Genomic DNA, 17,431 nt, shown 5'->3' with positions numbered 1-17,431 from the left:
CATTATAAACACCAAGTTAGAACCATTCAGCCAATTTGCTCCCAAATTCTTCACACACACAAACTGTTGAAGCCAAGCAGGACCTTGCAATTCCTTTCTGTGTCCCCCATTTCTCATGTGCAGGAAATAGGCTTCATTTAGCCTCCTTGACCTTCCCTGACTTCCAAAGGACAGATTTAAACAGTTGTTAATGAGGGAAGGGAGGGAATGCAGAGACAAGGGAGAAGAAGTCAAGAAACAATAGTACAGACTTGGGGCAGGTCCTGGTTCCTCCTCAAGTAATATACATAAGGATACCTTTGAGTTCTTCTGCAGGAACTAAAACCTCCACCCAGGTGGAGGATGTTAACTTCAGGCTGAGCACAAGATTTCTGGAGCACCATCCTGTTACCTCACCACTGACCAATCAGAGGAAAGTCACACACCCTGTGGCCCTCACCCCAAATTTTGCCTATAAAATTTTTTCCCAAAAAACCATCAGGGAGTTCAGGGTTTTTGAGCACAAGCCACCCATCCCCATGGCCCTGTAATAAAACTTACACTGCTCCAAATTCTGATGTTTCAGTTTGTTTGGCCTCACAGTGTATCAGGCACATGAACCTGTGTTAGGTAACACTGTGAGACATAATAAATTATTACTTGTTTAAGCCACTAAGTTTTGGGGAGATTTGTTTAACAGTAATAGGAAACCAATACACGATTTTATACATCAGAATAACAAGTAAAATTTCATTTGAAGAATTCTGTTGTGTAAAAGAAAACAACAGCAAACAAAAAACTTTAGTATCCATGTAATCCAACCTTCTTAATTCATTAATTAGAAATAGAGCCAAGGAAGATAAAGATATGGTGACATAACTGAGTCAAGGCAAAACCAAACCAGCACACAACTTTGATGGCTACTTCATTCCATAGCATTCAACAAGATCAGATATTGAGAGAACAAGGTATTCAGAACTTGGTTTAGAGAAAAGACTGGTTTATCCAACCTGGTTGTTAAGGCAATTACCAAGATGTTCTTGAGGGAAGCTTAGATGCCTGGCCTTCAGGTTTAATCTGATAACAAGGTGAGACAGGAAGGGGTCAGGGAACAACATTTTAAAGAATGATATGGCCCAAGGACATGACATAAACTGGTTAGAACCAACTAGGTCCAAGATGGCGGATGAGTCAACTTCCACTAGACCTTGAGCCTCAGTATACCCTCATTGTAACACATCAGCACGCTAACTGACACACCCACAGGTGCCATGACAGTTCAAAGGTCAACCATAAAACGTCAAAAAGTGGGTGGTGGTCCAATTCCTGGAAATCCCCACCCCTTCCCCAAAATAGCTGGAATACTCCTCCCACTCATTAGCCTATGAAATTACCCACCCCTATAAAAATTGACAACCCCGTACCCTGGGTTCTCTCTCACCTTCTGAAATGACCCACACCCTGTCTATGGAGTGTGTATCTCCCTGAATAAATCTTCTTTCGCTTTACTTTGGCTCGCTCTTGAATTCTTTCCTGCATGAAGCCAAGAACCCACACTTGGCGGCTGTCCCAAGGATTCACCTGAGACCTTGGACATGACAATCCTCTCGTGCCCCACTCTTTTTCATGCAAGAAAGGGTTGAGGTAACTGGCAAGACGTCACTGTTTATCGCTATCCTGAACATAAGGCATGAGGAGTTGGAACTTTAAGTCTTTATTTAAAAAAAAAAATTTTATAAGCAAGTTTAAAACTCATCAATCCATTAACTAAAAACTTTGCTGCCCCAAACATGGCAATTTCCAAACACCAAATCAGTGATTTGCAACATAAATACAGCAATCAGAATGATGAAAATAGAAGCCTTCCAGCAAAATCCACTTCTGAGAGCTGCTGCCAAAGGGAGAAGAAAAAACATTTTCAAGTTAAAATTTGGACTGAAATTGAGCTGAGAATAAGCTGAAAATTATCACCTCTCTCTGAAACCCAGTGGTTAATTACACTGTTTCACAGCAAGGTGCATACAGATGTAGCTGGGATAAAAGAAATAAATGTACGTTCAGGGAGAATTCAAACCACAATTCTCTTGATGGTACGTTAGTCACTTCTTTTTCCTGAGCACAGGCCAGGCTGAAAATATTATGCTGACTTCCTTCCGTAGAGGTTGTGAAATTGCTAGAAAATGGCTGAGGACCTTTGTCCTGTCTCTTCAAATGACAAGTTCCCAGATCTCTCCTTTCAACACTCCCTGGTCACTGCTATTTATGTTCCCACCTGGAAGCATATGCAGTGTGTGGGACCGGTTCCAAAACTTGCTGGGGTTCTTGCTGTTTCCCTAGTCTGTGTGAGTAGCAAAGATGTGGAAGGTCTCACACGTGCAGGGGCTGGTGCTGCTGCACAGGTCTACATGGAAGCGCTTTCCTCTCTACTCAAAATATGATTTATATTATGATTTAATTTTTATATAAATGCATCTACTCACAGTCAAAGGCAGGTAGACTAGGGCTATTTAAATAATTAGAATGAGCAGAGTAGCTCATGTTGAAACGAAGCAGGACCCTGTGGGGTTCTCCCAGGTACAAATCCTTTCCATGTCCCCCACTTCTTGTTCATAGGAAGCAGGTATCATTCAGCCTCCTTGACCTTCCCTGAGTTACAGACAGGGAAGGGAGGGGATGCAGAAGCAAAGGAGGAGCAGTCAAAACAAACAAAACTAAACAAAACAAAAAACAGTGCAGAGTAAAGCAGGGTCCTTGTTCCTCCTCAAGGGATATACATAACAATGTGTTTGAGTTCTGCTACAAGAACTAAAGCCCCCACCCAGGTGGAGGATGGTAACACCAGGGTGAGCACAAGATTCCTGGAGCACCACCCTGTTACCTCATCACCAACCAATCAGAAGGAAGTCACACACCCTATAGCCCTCAAGCCAAATATTGCCCTTTAAAAACTCTTTCCCCACAAACCATCAAGGAGTTTGGGGTTTTTTGAGGACTAGCTGCCCACTGTCCTTGCTTGGCCCTGAAATAAACCTTTCTCTGCTCCAAACTCCAGCGTTTCAGTTGGTTTGGCCTCACTGTGCGTCAGGCACTCGAACTGAGCTTGGGTTCGACAACAATATACATGTTCCAAGGTGACGTATTTTGCAGTAGTGTGTCCTGACCCCACCATTAGTTTATTCTCTTCTTTATCATGGTTGATTGAAATGTATTATTATTATCATTGTTATTAATAGTTTTTAAATTTTCTTTTATCTTTACTGCTCATTGTTAATAAAGTTATGTAAATTTTTAGAACTATTGTCAAAATAGAAAATTATCCAGTTTCTTTCACAGATGTAGAAACTGGAAGATTTCAAGGCATGTCAGGTTTTCCTGTGCACTGAGCAATATTAAAGAATTATCACATCAGTATACTAAAAGCCATTCCTAGACCCAGTCACATACAATGAACATTCTATTAAGGGTTTGACTTTGTATGTGAGCCAAGGCCCACAAAGCTCTCCTAGGAAAACTGGCCTGCTGCCTGGCCCCAGCCTCACAGACAGAAAGGAAGGTCACTTCCTGGAAGGCCACGAAGCTGAGAAAGTTGAAAATTGAGAGGACCTCAAGAAGAGAGGAATTTACCAAATTGATAGGTTCTCTATGGTAAATCTGGTGGACATAGTGTCTTGGGTTTTGTTCCTCAAGCCTAGGAAAGAAAATAATAGAGACTTTATAAAGCCCAATTTGAGATTCCTAATCCATATAGTTGCCCAATACTATATGGCTCTAGATTTGAAAAGCAAACTTGAGGAAGCCTTTAGGGTTACTTAACGCTCTCCCTGCACCTCTTAAACTTTGCAGATTACTTACGATCCCAGTAGAGGAGACTGTCAAGAAAAATTATCCTAAACTTGAAAATAGGCCAAGATTATTGGGCATCCTTTCAGAGTAATGTTGGGAGTGTTCCTCTGACTGGCTTTCTATGGACCAGGTTATTTTATAGCTCTGTAGGGGTAGAGGCAAACTTACAGAAAATTGACGACAGTGCAAATAATTTTTGCCCGAAAGCAATACAGTGGCTGCCTGACAAATGCTGATTTTGTCTGGTAGTAAGACAATTGATTTCCATCTGTAAAAATGATAACCTTCAAAGTTACTCTTTATTGTCTGTAGGATATTAACCAATTCTGCATCTCTGAACAAACTCATTTCAACATTTTCTTTGGTCTGACTCTTGTAAAGCTCTGTTCTTCAAATTCTCATTTGAATTAGTTTTAACATTTTACTGGTTCCCTAATGAGTGGAATAAAATCTTTGACATGTTCATTTTATATTTTTATGAAGTCATGTATGCAACTTTTTGAGAAGTATTTTTCAGCACATGAAACCAAGCAGGATCCTGTGGGGCTCCTGGGCACAAAAGTCTTTCCATGTCCCCTGTTTCTTATTTGTAGGAAATAGGCTTCATTCAGCTTCCTTGACCTTCTCTGAGTTCCAGAGGATAGATTCAAACAGTTGCTAATTAGGGAAGGGAGGGGATGCAGAGACAAGGGAGGAGCAGTCAAGAAACAATAGTTCAACCTTGTGGCAGGGTCCTGGTTCCTCCTCAAGGGATACACATCACACTATCTTTGAGCAGAACTAAAACCCCCACCAAATGGAAGATGATAAGTACTCAATGGAGCACTCTTTATTCCAGAGAGAAAGTCACAGTTCAATAGCCTTGAGAACCACAGAAGCCCGTCATGAGACCACCTGATGCCAGATGATCTCTAGATTGAAGGAATGCATACCCTGCATGCACCCTGATCCCTATCAGCAACTCTGCCCATTGACTATAAGACTCCTCACAACCCCCCACCCCCACCCCAGGTTGAGACACACAGTTTTGAGGGCATTAGCCTGCTGTGGCCCCCTTTGCCTATCAAAGCAATAAAGCTATTCTTTTCTGCCTCACCCAGAACTCTGTCTCCGAGATTCAGTTCAGTGCTGGTGCATAGAGGCCGGGTTTCCTCATCAAACATGCACTAAAAATATTCCAGCAGTTATAATATGCCTCCTTAGCCCAGTCTTAAGGTCCAGTTCACACTATGGAGCCAGATTAAGCTTCCCATTGTCCAGCTCTGACTCTATCACCCTCTTGTTCAAAACTCTTCAATAGCTCCCTCCTCTTGATACAAGAAGGTTCAAATACATTAGATTGGTATCCCAGGCCTCTTACAATCATGCCCCAACCTCTGTAGAACTACCCTTGGCTTCAGGTAGACAGTAGGTACCTAATTAATGTGTGGTAACAAATGGATGACTGAACTCATTAATACCATTTACCTGAACGTAATGGCTTTCTTTCTGCTGTTAAGAATGAAAGCTGTCCCTTTCCCTTATTGGGCGTCCCACCTAAAGTATTTTTCATCTGGCTTCCCCCAGGAGCAGAGGCCAAGACAAGGTTTTAAGGATCAGTAGCTTGAGAGCTGATTTGAGAAAACTCCAGCAAATATGTAAAAAAGGTGGCCTGGGAAGAGAACAATGTGACAGAGGGTGTGTGATGAAGCCAGCTCCCATGGTATGTGACTGTGAAACAGAGCAGAACCCGTGCCCACACTCACAAGTGAAAAGGCCCCTCCATGTTTATAGAAGAGCTGAAGTCTCCCAGACCACTCTGAGTCACAAAGAGCAGGCTAAAGCAGCTAATGATTAGGACAATGGAGTCACAGACTCAGTGACTGATGAATATTCCTGAGTTGTCTTACAGATACTGTAACTGCCACCAGAGGGAAAAAGCTAACTGCATGATGAACAGACTGCAGCCATGACATAAGCTGCTCCATCTTGAGCAGTACTGAATGTATGGCTAGTACAATTCTAAGAACTGGCCTTAGGAGAGTGGGATTAACACTATTGCTTATAATAATCTATATCTTTGTGGGCATCCAACTCATTGTAGTTTGTTCTGCCCATGTATGAAAATGGGTAACTACAACTGTCAGCAAAGAGATGCTACAGACCCATGTCAACATCTTCCACTCTAAGAACGTGGTACCTTGTGTCATCAAGAAGAAGTTACAGAAGATGGACATTAACCCATGATCCCATAGAAATGAAATGATGTTCTGAGAAGTGGGGATTTGTAAGCAGCTTTTGGCGGGAAAGACCACTTTGCAGGAAAGAGTTCTCTGCAGGAGGCCCCTTTTCTCTTGACACTAACCTTAAGCCAGGCACCCCCATGATCTACTCATCTCTGGCTGAAGCACACCTTTCAAATCTTTTGACCACACAGTACTTTGCCTAACGTGTTGGTTCTTTCTGTAGAACAAAGAAGTCGAAATGAAGAATAAGTAACTAACAGATGACCTGATCTCTTCCCCAGCTTCCCCTTCAGTAAACTCATGAACAAACTGTGTGAAGAAGATAGTGTCTAAAGAAAGACCACAAGCCTGCACACAGTGGGGGTTAGTGATGACTCTGACCCTCTATCTCAATGAGTAACTGAGATTACATCCCTGTTTACCTTTAGAAGCTTTCATGGCTGAGCAGAATCTTCAGAGGTGGTTTTGGGGGACCCTGTGTCCACCATCTCCCCAGATTACTGGCTTTCTGATTAAAGGCAACTTTCCTCTCTACCATCATCTGTGAGTATTGATTTTGTAAGGGGCAAGCAGTGGGACCCGATTCCATAACAAATGGAGCTCGCTTCTACTGAGGTGTCCTGGGGGGTAGAGCAGGACCCTCCTCAGAGCTGTCCCAACCAAGCAGTGAGGACAGTGTGTATTTATCTACTGATTCCCCATCTGTCATTGGTTGAGTGTTACTTCTGGGGACATTGTCTCCTGACACTTGCAGCTGCTCTGCACACGGGCCAAGCTGGCTCCCTCCTCCAGACAGAAATGCTCAGGGAGAGTCAAATTTCTTCCCAGTAAGCAGCCTTCAGAGCACCAACAGCCCAGGATGCAATCCTGCAGAGATTCCCAGCCAAGTAATTCAACTTGTTTCCTACAGATTAAGACAGGCTCCTCTCTCCTAACAACTCTCTATGTCAGAAGCTGAATTTTTTTCTGATTATATTCTACCACTACTGAGTTATATTACAGTCCTAGATTTAGGCATTATGGCTTTGGAATATATTGAAGGGTCTCAGGGGTCTGGACTCATCGTGTTTGGCCATAAAGGCAATTAAGATGTCTGCAATTTTTTTATTAAGATTGTATAATGTGTCAATTACACGCAAGATGAGATTGTTTGGGACTCCGGCTTGCCTTTATGGCATCTCTTTTCCATACTTTTAATGTGCTCCCTTTGGGCTCTGTTTAGCATGCAGGTTACAGTGTGGGGAAGCAGAGGTGAGGGGAGGAGGCCAAATGCTGGGAATCTGAATCATCCTTGTTAAAAGATAATCTGCATGCACATGAGGAAGGAAAAAGGGGAGGCTCATATCTCTCTGCAGGAAGTTCTTGAAAACCAATCACAGACAGCTATCTGTTCACCTCTGGAAAGGAGGAGGGCCAGATGGAATGTGGGTAGCTTTGGGAACCAACTGAGTCATGAGAAATTTCAAATTGTGATAAAATTTAACCATAAACGTGCTCCAGTACAGGTGGAACAAGGCTTGTAACCAAGCAGGACACTGTGGGGCTTTCCTTGGACAGACCCCTCCCCGCATATCCTCTGTTGTAGCTCTTCTCTGAAGTACCCAGATAATAGTATTTGCTATATTTCCTGAGTTTTTCAGATCCTAAAAACCACCACCAAGAGGAAGAAATGAACTGCTTGATGATCATGAGCACAGAGCCCCCCGACCTACTTGGCACCTAAGGATTGATAATGTTAACCCCTGTGACACTGCCCTGTTACCTCAAAATCAGCCAATCAGAGAATTATGCAGGAGTTGATCACACACCCTATGATCCCCCCTCCGTCACCTGGCCCTCAAAATGCTTTGCTGAAACGCTTCGGGGAGTTCAGGGTTTTGGGGGGCATGAGCCACACATTCTCTTCGCATGGCCCTGCAATAAACCTTTTTCTGCTCCAAACTCTGACGTTTTGGTTTGTTTGGCCTCACTGTGCATTGGGCACATGGACTTGTATTTGGTAACAGGCTGACTCCCAGTTCAGACTGCATAATTATACTTGAAGAAATGCTATAATCTGTGGATTTCTTACCCAAAAACTGGGTTTGTCTCTTGGTGGGTGTTGAGCCAAAAGACACAACCAGGCCAAAGATCAGGAGAAGGAAGGATTTATTACCTGCAGCAAATAAGGAGAACACCTGGGATCTTTCCCAAAGCAGTTTCTCCCCCAAACAGCAAACTTGGGGAAGTTTTAAGGTAAGGGTACAGGCATATTCATGAGGGGCTTGGGTGGTGTTTGCATATCCATGAAGGGCTTGAGCAGAGGAGAATTCAGCATAGAATTGGTGCAAAGGTCAACAGAGTCTAAGCTTTAGCTGATTGAAGTCAGAAAATGTCAGCATCATCATCCCTTAGGTTCCAGTAGATCTGGTGGTTGAGCTTCAGACTAATCTTTACCATTGAAGTAGAACTGGGAGCCTTTTTACATGATTTGTTATCTTCGCTATTGTTACTCTCTTGCCTGATAACAGTCCTTCGTTTCTTTGTTCTTTTCTTCCCTTAAGATCATTAATTATTGAGACCTGTTCAAGGGCAAGCACTGTGGCCAGGCTTAGATCCCAAAATGGCTTCTCTTATGTCAAGAAAGTCATGCCTGGTTCTCCTTTCCCGGGGACCCCCTACAGTACCTACTTACAGATTTACACACCAAGCTGCCAGTCCTTCACCTCTTCCCTCTGCCTCTCACCCCGTTTCCAGCACACTCCTTACCGCCCTGGGTTCCAGTGTTCTTAGAGGCTTATTCAGATTTGCAGTTAGTTATACTCAAGAACAGTAGTTCTCAAATTGAGCTGCATCAAAAACACCTGGAAGTTTTGTTAAAACGCAGATTGCTGGGTCTGAACTCCAGAGTTGCTGATTCAATAGTTCTGGGGTAAATTTGCCTCTCAGGAAGTTCCCAGGTGATGCTGATATTGCTGGTCCAAAGGCCATACTTCGAAAACCACTGCTCTAGAAATAGTAGGTAATTGGACATGGGTCTTCAGCCCCAGAAGTCTACCCAGTCTTTACAGAATGATTGAAATCATCACATCCTTCAAAAGGCCCACAAATACCTCCCAGATCAGCTCTATGTTGAAACAAGCAGATCATTCCATTTTTGGGCTTCTGAATTTTAGGATTTGCATCAGAAAGTCCTCAACAATGATCCCACCCACAATCATCTACATTCTTGCTTCTCCACAAAGTTTGTGGATTGTTCCTAAAACCCCATATGCAATCTTTTCATTAAAGCTTTCACTCCTAAAAGGCCAAGTATCTACTCAGTGTGCATATGACTATTCTACAGATGGGAAAAGAGGAAAGATCCCATGAACATAGGAATCTGCTAAATGTAATGGAATTTGGGTCGTCCGTCTCCTGGCTGAATGCAAGTTTCACTCTGGTTCCCTCAGCGTTTGGTGACTTCAAGGACAGCCTTTGGCCCACAATCCAAAGAAAGTAGCACCTGTGAGAACTAGAGCCCTACCTCCCAATTTTGGCATTTGGTATGAAAATCAGCATCTTTTGGCTTTTTTTTTTTTTTTGTATGAAAATCAACAGCTACCAGTGGATTCTTGCCCCTAAAGGTGGGGACTAGAGCTCTTTAATCCAGCACCACAGCACAGACAGAGAGCCCACCAGCAAGTCCCCTGAAGCTGCTTTGACAAGGACTTGGGGACAGGTCCTGGAATCCCAGTGCCCAAACTGAGCTACAGACATTGAGCTGGGATCCACAGGGACAGGGCTGCTGTGAGAAGGGGTAAGCCCATCCTCTGAGCCGAGGATTTCCCATCTATTCACTGGATGACTTAGAATAAGCCACCGATTTCTCTGAATTAGTGTCCTCATCTGTAGTGATAACACAGCCTGTGTTTACTGAGAGCTGGACTATGGGCCAGGTGCTATGCTAGTCCTTGTCGACCAAAAAAGAACCCACAGAAGGCTGCAAACAAGAGTTTTTTTAGGGTTGTAAGAATTGCAGTTTGGGGGCCTCCCTGGTGGCACAGTGGTTAAGAATCTGCCTGCCAATGCAGGGGACACGGGTTCGAGCCCTGGTATGGGAAGATCCCACATGCCATGGACCAACTAAGCCTGAGTGCCACAACTACTGATCCTGCACTCTAGAGCCCGCGAGCCACAGCTACTGAGCCCGAATGCCACAACTACTGAAGCCTGCGTGCCTAGAGCCCATGATCCGCAACAAGAGAAGCCACCGCAACGAGAAGCCCACGCACCGCAATGAAGAGTAGCCCCCGTTCGCTGCAACTATAGAAAGCCCGCGTGCAGCAACGAAGACCCAACGCAGCCAAAAATAAACAAACAAATAAATAAAATTAAAAAAAAAAAGAATCGCAATTTGGGAGGTGTACCAATTCCAATAGCAACTCAAATGTGCTCCAAGGGAAATAGTGTAAGGAACGAACGGCACCAAGAAACGGAGGAGAGCTTAAACAAACTTTATTTGGGAACGCTCCCGGGAGAGGATCCCTGGTCCGAGAGAAAGGGGCCAAAGAAATCGCGCCTGGGCGAGGGTTTGGGCAGAATTTATAGGGGAAGAAGGGAAAGGGGTGTGGCGAATCCGGGAAGGCGCAGGGTATTCCTTATTTGGTGGTCTTTTCGGGTATCGTGGCAATATCTGGTGCCGGTCGCATCAGTCTTGGGACCGTTAGTCCCGCCCCTCGAAAGGCGGGAAGGCTGGGCGGGGTGGAAAGTCTCCAGGTCAGTTTCTGGAACTGGGTGCTTCGGAAAGTTTCGGTCTGATGCAACCTGTGAGTCTGATTGCGTTCCCCTGCCTCGGGCCAGTTGGCCTTACAAATAGAGAATAGCAGGTGTTTGTAAAGACAACAGACTGAGACATTCAGAGAAGTTACATAGGTTGTTTTACAGAACTACAACGCGTGCCAACAGACATTCAGATACTTAACTTGGCAGCAGATTGCTTGCTGAGCTGCAGTTTCTAGGGAGTAAAGAAAATGAGTTCTAGGTGGCCTGTGGATGCCTGGGTCAAAAGTTTATATTATATCTGGGTGGAGGTATGTTAAGTTCCCTCTCCCTACTGCCTTCCTGGCTCCAGGGTAGATCCCTTTGACATAAGTGACTGCATTTTATTATTTATAGTCCACATCCTTTATCACATTAATTCTTCCTGAGAACTCTATGCAATGGGTATTATTATTACCCCATTTTACAGATGAGGACACTGAGGCATGAACTGGCTACATAATTGGCCCAAGTACCTAAGTGGTGAAAGATTCAAGCTCAGTTCTATGTGGCTCTAAACCATCCTTTCCCTAGTGTGGTCTCATCTAATCTCATGATTTTGAGCCCCATCTACTAGCTAATGACTCTCAAATTTATACCTTCAACTCCAATAAGTATCTCCAAAACTGAACTCTTGATCCAACCTTGACCATCTCAAAAGTGGTGATGGATAGAAACAGACTGAATACGAAATAGTTTGGAGGCAAAAGCAACACAATTCTACCATTAGTCCCTGGCCAAGAGTGCAAAAAAGTTCTCACATAATTACTGGGATTTTTCGTGGTCAGGGAGTGATAGGATTAGGACAGTCTTTCCCTTAAATCCCATTAGAATGCAAATCTCCCAAACAAAGATAGCATTACCTCAATCAGTATCAAACCTTATCACCTTTATGTGACTAATTTGACTGAGACCTGACCGGAGGCATGTGCAGAGGAATAGCAAATGCCCAGGGCAGGACTCCCCAGCCCAAGGGCCCACCTGGCCTGGCAGGTAAAGTGAGTGAGTGAGGCCGCCCCGCTTTCAGAGGATAACCTGCAGCCCCTGCTGTTGCCTTGTTAACCAAGGCATGCTGCTTCTCCAGTCCAGCCCCTCCCTAGCACGGGACAGTATTGCTGGAGCTTCCAGTTTTCTGAGATGGAGCATGGACTGCAGGTTATTAAAGTGTGAGAATGCTCAATTTTTAAACATTGGAACTAATTTATACTGGGGAGGGGGGGGCTCTGAGGGGGAAAAAAGAAAAATAAGGTCAACCCTTGCAGTAATTTTGGAATTTCTAGACTAGTATGTTTAGACGTTAACTCATTCGATTCTTACATTAATCCTGTGAGGTTAAGTGGGAGTGTTCCCATTCTGCAGATGAGAAAACCGAGCCTCACAGGGCATGGAACTTGCTGCAAATTAGTCTGAGGTCTTGGGCCTGAATTTCTATATCTGTAAAATGAGGAAGAGGAGGTTTCTGAGCGCCCTGAAGTTGGGTGCGGAGGTCTGCACAAGTTAACACGTGTGTATTTTTCTCAGAAAAGGATGCATAATAAGCTTCATCATATTCTCAAAGGGGTCCCAGACGCAAACAGCTTGAGTATCACCATCCCAGAGAGGATACAGATGAGGAATTTATAGAAGAAGCCTGTCAGTTGTCCAATAAACATGAAAAACTGCTCAGTTTCTCTGCAGTCAGGGAAATGCATGTGAAAGAAAGGGGCTTATTTCAAAGTTAAGCCGTGAGGATCCAAGGACCCAAGGTGGTGCAGTGAAGCTGCAAATGGCTCATTCAATCAGTTATGGCTCCTTTTGTGGTCGTGCCTGTCCTGCTTGATGTCTGTGGTCATTCTTGCGCTAATCATGCCAAGTGCCCAATGGCTTCACAATTTCTGTGCACCAACCTTCAAGGAACAACTATAAAGCTCAGTGTATCAGGATATTATTCAAGGCCAATTCTGGCTGTTTGAAAATATTTTGTATCTTTTGAATCATTTTGTAACATCCTACCCTCCTCTCTACTGCAAAAGGATTTTCAGTAATAACTACAAAATGAAACTGATGATAACAATGATCAGAAGGGAAATGAAGACAGTAAATTTTTCTATTATTGAATTGCATGTGCATAATTATGTCAGTAAATAAATTTTTAAATAAGTATTACATTACAACGGATAAAAGATGATTAACATTTTAAAATTATATAAATGCAATTTTTGAAAAAGAAAAACTTACCTATGCCATCTCAGTGATGAAATAACATTATAGTTCTTGTGTTTGAGCCTTAACTTTTGCAGATGTCAATGATTTGGTCCAAATTTGCATATTCATGTTAAATAGAATAGCCAGATTTGCCTACCTATCTCTTCACTAACAGTTCATGGAAGACAGGTTTTTTTTTTTGTTGTTTGTTGTTTTTTTTTTAAGAAGATGTTGGGGGTAGGAGTTTATTACTTAATTTATTTATTTTTGCTGTGTTGGGTCTTCGTTTCTGTGCTAGAGCTTTCTCTAGTTGTGGCATGCGGGGGCTGCTATTCATCGCGGTGCACGGGCCTCTCACTATCGCGGCCTCTTGTTGCGGAGCACAGGCTCCAGATGCGCAGCCTCAGTAGTTGTGGCTCACGGGACTAGTTGCTCCGCGGCATGTGGGATCCTCCCACACCAGGGCTCGAACCCGTGTCCCCTGCATTAGCAAGCAGATTCTCAACCACTGCGCCACCAGGGAAGCCCGAAGACAGTTTTTATTAATTTTAATTCTGAAAGTTTTCTTTCACTCGAAGTAAGTTATTCAAATCATTAAGAAAAGTCTTAAACGGACTTTTACCCACTTCCCTGGTTGCACAGTGGGTAAGACTCTGCGCTCCCAATGCAGGGGGCCCGGGTTCGATCCCGGCTCACAGAAGTAGATCCCACATGCAAGCCGCAACTAAGAGTTTGTATGCCACAACTAAGGAGCCCACCTCCAGCACCTAAGTAGCCTGCCTGCCGCAACTAAGAGACCCAGCGCAACCAAATAAGTAAATAAATAAAAAGAGAGGCACCTAGTTCTCAAAAAAAAAGTCTTAAACATAAAGATAAATTTAACGGATTCATAAAAACCTCAATTTATAATGAATGTCAGAAATGCATCATTTTCCACATCTTTGTTTCTTCAGGATTGTTCTCAGCAGTCTTCATATGTCTCTGTAGCTCAAACATTTCCACTGAAATGTTTTCACCAGAAGATTCATCATAAATTTCTATTACATTTAGTAAAATCCCTGAAGATTTTCCTCTTACACTGAATTTAGAGAAAATGACTAAATAGTGAACACTGAAATTATTTGATCCATTGCTTTAGAATGAGTGTCTTCTTCCTGGTGAAAACTACCCAGGTGTTCAAAGACTGTCCTTTTGATTTCTTCTGGCAATAGAAGACCAGCACCTTTTGTCATGTTTCCTGGAGTTCTTCTTCAAAATTTGACTCTGTTTTCCACGGAATTGCCTATTTCCTTACTTTTTTGCAGTTGTTGTATTATTCCTGGCCTTCTCCACAGTTTCTGTGCACTGACCTTCAAGGAACAATGATAAAGCTTGGCGCTTCACAATACGTGATTCAAGCCTGATTCTATTGAAAAAGTTGTTGTGTACTTTAATCTCCAAACAGAAAAATTACATCCAACTCTCCTGGTTTATTATGAATCTCCAGTGTAAACACGAGTGTGTGGTACCATAGGGACTGGAGACACAAGCCACACCTGAAGTGAGCTAGAATTATTGAAAAACATTATAATTCACTTTTAAACAAATATGTGTGGCTGAGTTTGTGTGCATTGGAGGCCAGTTGTATAGCTGGGACTCGAAGCTTACACATATTATTAAAACTCAACAGTACCCACAGCAATATCTTAGAATGTAGGCCAAAAAAAGATTTTTAAAAAATTTATTTTACTGAAGTATAGTTGATTTACAATGTTGTGTTAATTTCTGTTGTACAGCAAAGTGACTCAGTTATACATATATATATTCTTTTTCATATTCTTTTCCATTATGGTTTATCACAGGATATTGAATATAGTTTCCTGTACTATACAGTAGGACCTTGTTAGTTATCCATTCCATATATAATAGTTTGCATCTGCTAATCCCAAGCTCCCAATCCACCCTCCCTCACCCCCTCCCCTTTGGCAACCACAAGTCTGTTCTCTATGTCTGTGAGTCTGTTTCTGTTTCTGTTTCATAGATATGGTCATTTGTGTCATACTTTACATTCCACAAATAAGTGATATCATATGGTATTTGTCTTTCTCCTTCTGACTTACTTCACTTAGTATGATAATCTCTAGTTCCATTCATGTTGCTGCAAATGGCATTATTTCATTCTTTTTTATGGCTGAGTAGTATTCCATTGTATATATGTACCACATCTTTATCCATTCATCTGTCAATAGACATTCAGGTTGCTTCCAAGTGTTGGCTATTGTAAATAGTGCTGCTATGAACATAGGGTTGCATGTATATTTTCGAATTAGAGTTTTCTCCAGATATATGCCCAGGAGTGGGATTGCTGGATCATATGGCAACTCTACTTTTAGTTTTTTTGAGGAACCTCCATACTGTTCTCCATAGTGACTGTATCAATTTACATTCCCACAAACAGCAACAAAAGATTTTTGAGGGGTGGAGTACGTTATCACTGACATTGTTAGAATGGCCTACATGTGGTGATGGATAAAAGCAAACTGACATTGTTTGCAATCTTTTATTGCTTTTACCTTGGGCACCTGCTCTCACCAGGGTCGGTTTGCCACTGTAGAGAGACACCACTTTTCAATCATAATTCTGGAAAAATCTAGACGTGTGACAGCACCTAGTGCTGGACCAAGATGTGGAGTGTCTGGGGGCAGTGAGTTAGAAGGGGAAGGGAGAAGGCAGAATATACTCACTCATTGCAGGAGAAAATGGGGTTCAGTCTCACCTTTGGGCTAGAAGCTGGTAATATCTATGAAAATTAAACATAAACATGCCTTTCAATCTAATCATCCTACTCCTGGGAAAGAGGCTGAAGGTACCTCAAAATATTGTTATCTCTGAACCGTGGAATTCCACAAGGCCACTAACAAGAATAAGTAAGAACTGGATTGGCTGACTCAGAAGTATTTCCACGATGTTTTATTAATGGAAAAAAGCAAATGTTTACCAACTACAAGTCCTTCTACGTGTGATATGAAATTTTCCATGAGGGTAAGAGCCCAGGGGAAGGCCCGGAAGGTCTCCTACCCACCTGGCTTATCCCGACAAGAGAGGGGAGGGGTCAAAGCAAGAAAAAATAAGCCGTAGATAAGAGAAAATAACTAGAGTCCCACAGTAAAAACAGCATGCAAAATACTCCAGTTATATAAAATTACATGTATTTGTTCACTGTCCCAGAGAACTATGAAAAAAAGGCCAAATTACTCAGGGCTGCCGGTCAGAACTTTCTATGATGATGGAAACGTGTTCTATTCATGCTGTGCTATCCAAACCAGTAGCCAAGAGACGCATGTGGCTACTGAGCACGTGAAATGTGGTTATTGTGACCGAGGAACCAAATCTTTAATTTATTTAATTTTAATTAAACTTAAGTAGCTAGTACAGCTATAGACAATGGTTTACTATAAGCAGTACTATTGCTTTATTTTCTTTTTTCTACTCTTTATAGTGTTTGAATGGTTCTATGATGAGCAGTTATTATGTAATCAGTAAAATAAATAAATAAATAAAATTTAAAACATGTAGAGAAGCAGTATGTGTGGTGATTAAGAGCTCAGATTTAGATCCAGAGAGCCTGGTTCAAATCATAGCCTTGTTACTTCATTGCTTATAATTTGGAGCAAATGCCAAATAAATAATTTTTTTTTTTAAAGGGACTTCCCTGGTGGTCCAGTGGTTAAGACTCCATGCTCCCAATGCAGGTGCGGGGGGGGGGGTCTGGCTTTGATCCCTGGTTGGGGAACTAGATCCCACATGCTGCAACAAAGATCCCACATGTCCCAACTAAGACCTGGCGCAGCCAAATAAATACATACATACATATATACATAAATATTTTAAAAAATAATAATTTGGGAAAAATTACTTAGCCTCAAATTGCTTTCTTTACTATGCTTCAGTCTCCTCACCAGTAAAAGGGGCATAATCATAGTATCCGTGTCATGGGGTTACTGTGAGGATGAAGTGAGTCCGTACATGAGAAACTCTTAGACCAGTTCGTGGCACGTGGTGTTTGATAAGTATTTGCAAATACAAATATTACCAAGGGTTTAGTTGCAAGTGATACGAGACTCTGGCTAAAGAATTTACTATTGGATACCTGTGGGCTCCCAGAAATGTTGAGATGTCTGGAGGACCAGGTTTTCAAGCCCAGAGGGCAGACCCCCAAGTGATGCCTCACTGCTGTTCCAATGCCAACATATGTTGTCAGGGGCCACTGCTTCCCTTCGATTCCCGAGTGCAAGTCCTGTCAAGTGTATCAGGTTGGCACAGCTTAGATCACCAGTTCAGGCTGAAGCCCTGGCTGGAGGGAGTCTGGGCAGGCGAGTACTCTACCTGCTAACTCAGCCTCTGTCGGGGGAGGGGGAGGCTCCACGATGGGAGGGCTCCCC

The 17,431-nt window shown here is 42.8% G+C and overlaps 1 long non-coding RNA gene across 1 annotated transcript; it reads right to left on the bottom strand.

Annotated features, from left to right (window-relative positions):
- Positions 1–10,856: 10,856 nt before the first annotated feature.
- LOC141278443 (uncharacterized) lies at positions 10,857–15,760 on the bottom strand. The gene is made up of 3 exons (XR_012331195.1): positions 15,734–15,760; positions 12,144–12,260; positions 10,857–10,873 (listed from the first exon to the last, which is right to left on the bottom strand). It is a non-coding gene; the product is annotated as an uncharacterized lncRNA (long non-coding RNA).
- Positions 15,761–17,431: the final 1,671 nt, after the last annotated feature.

Source organism: Tursiops truncatus, chromosome 4 (assembly GCF_011762595.2).
Source record: "Tursiops truncatus isolate mTurTru1 chromosome 4, mTurTru1.mat.Y, whole genome shotgun sequence".
Lineage (NCBI taxonomy): Eukaryota > Metazoa > Chordata > Mammalia > Artiodactyla > Delphinidae > Tursiops > Tursiops truncatus.
Note: the sequence above shows the minus strand (reverse complement) of the source record. Positions and strands in the feature narration are given on the sequence as shown.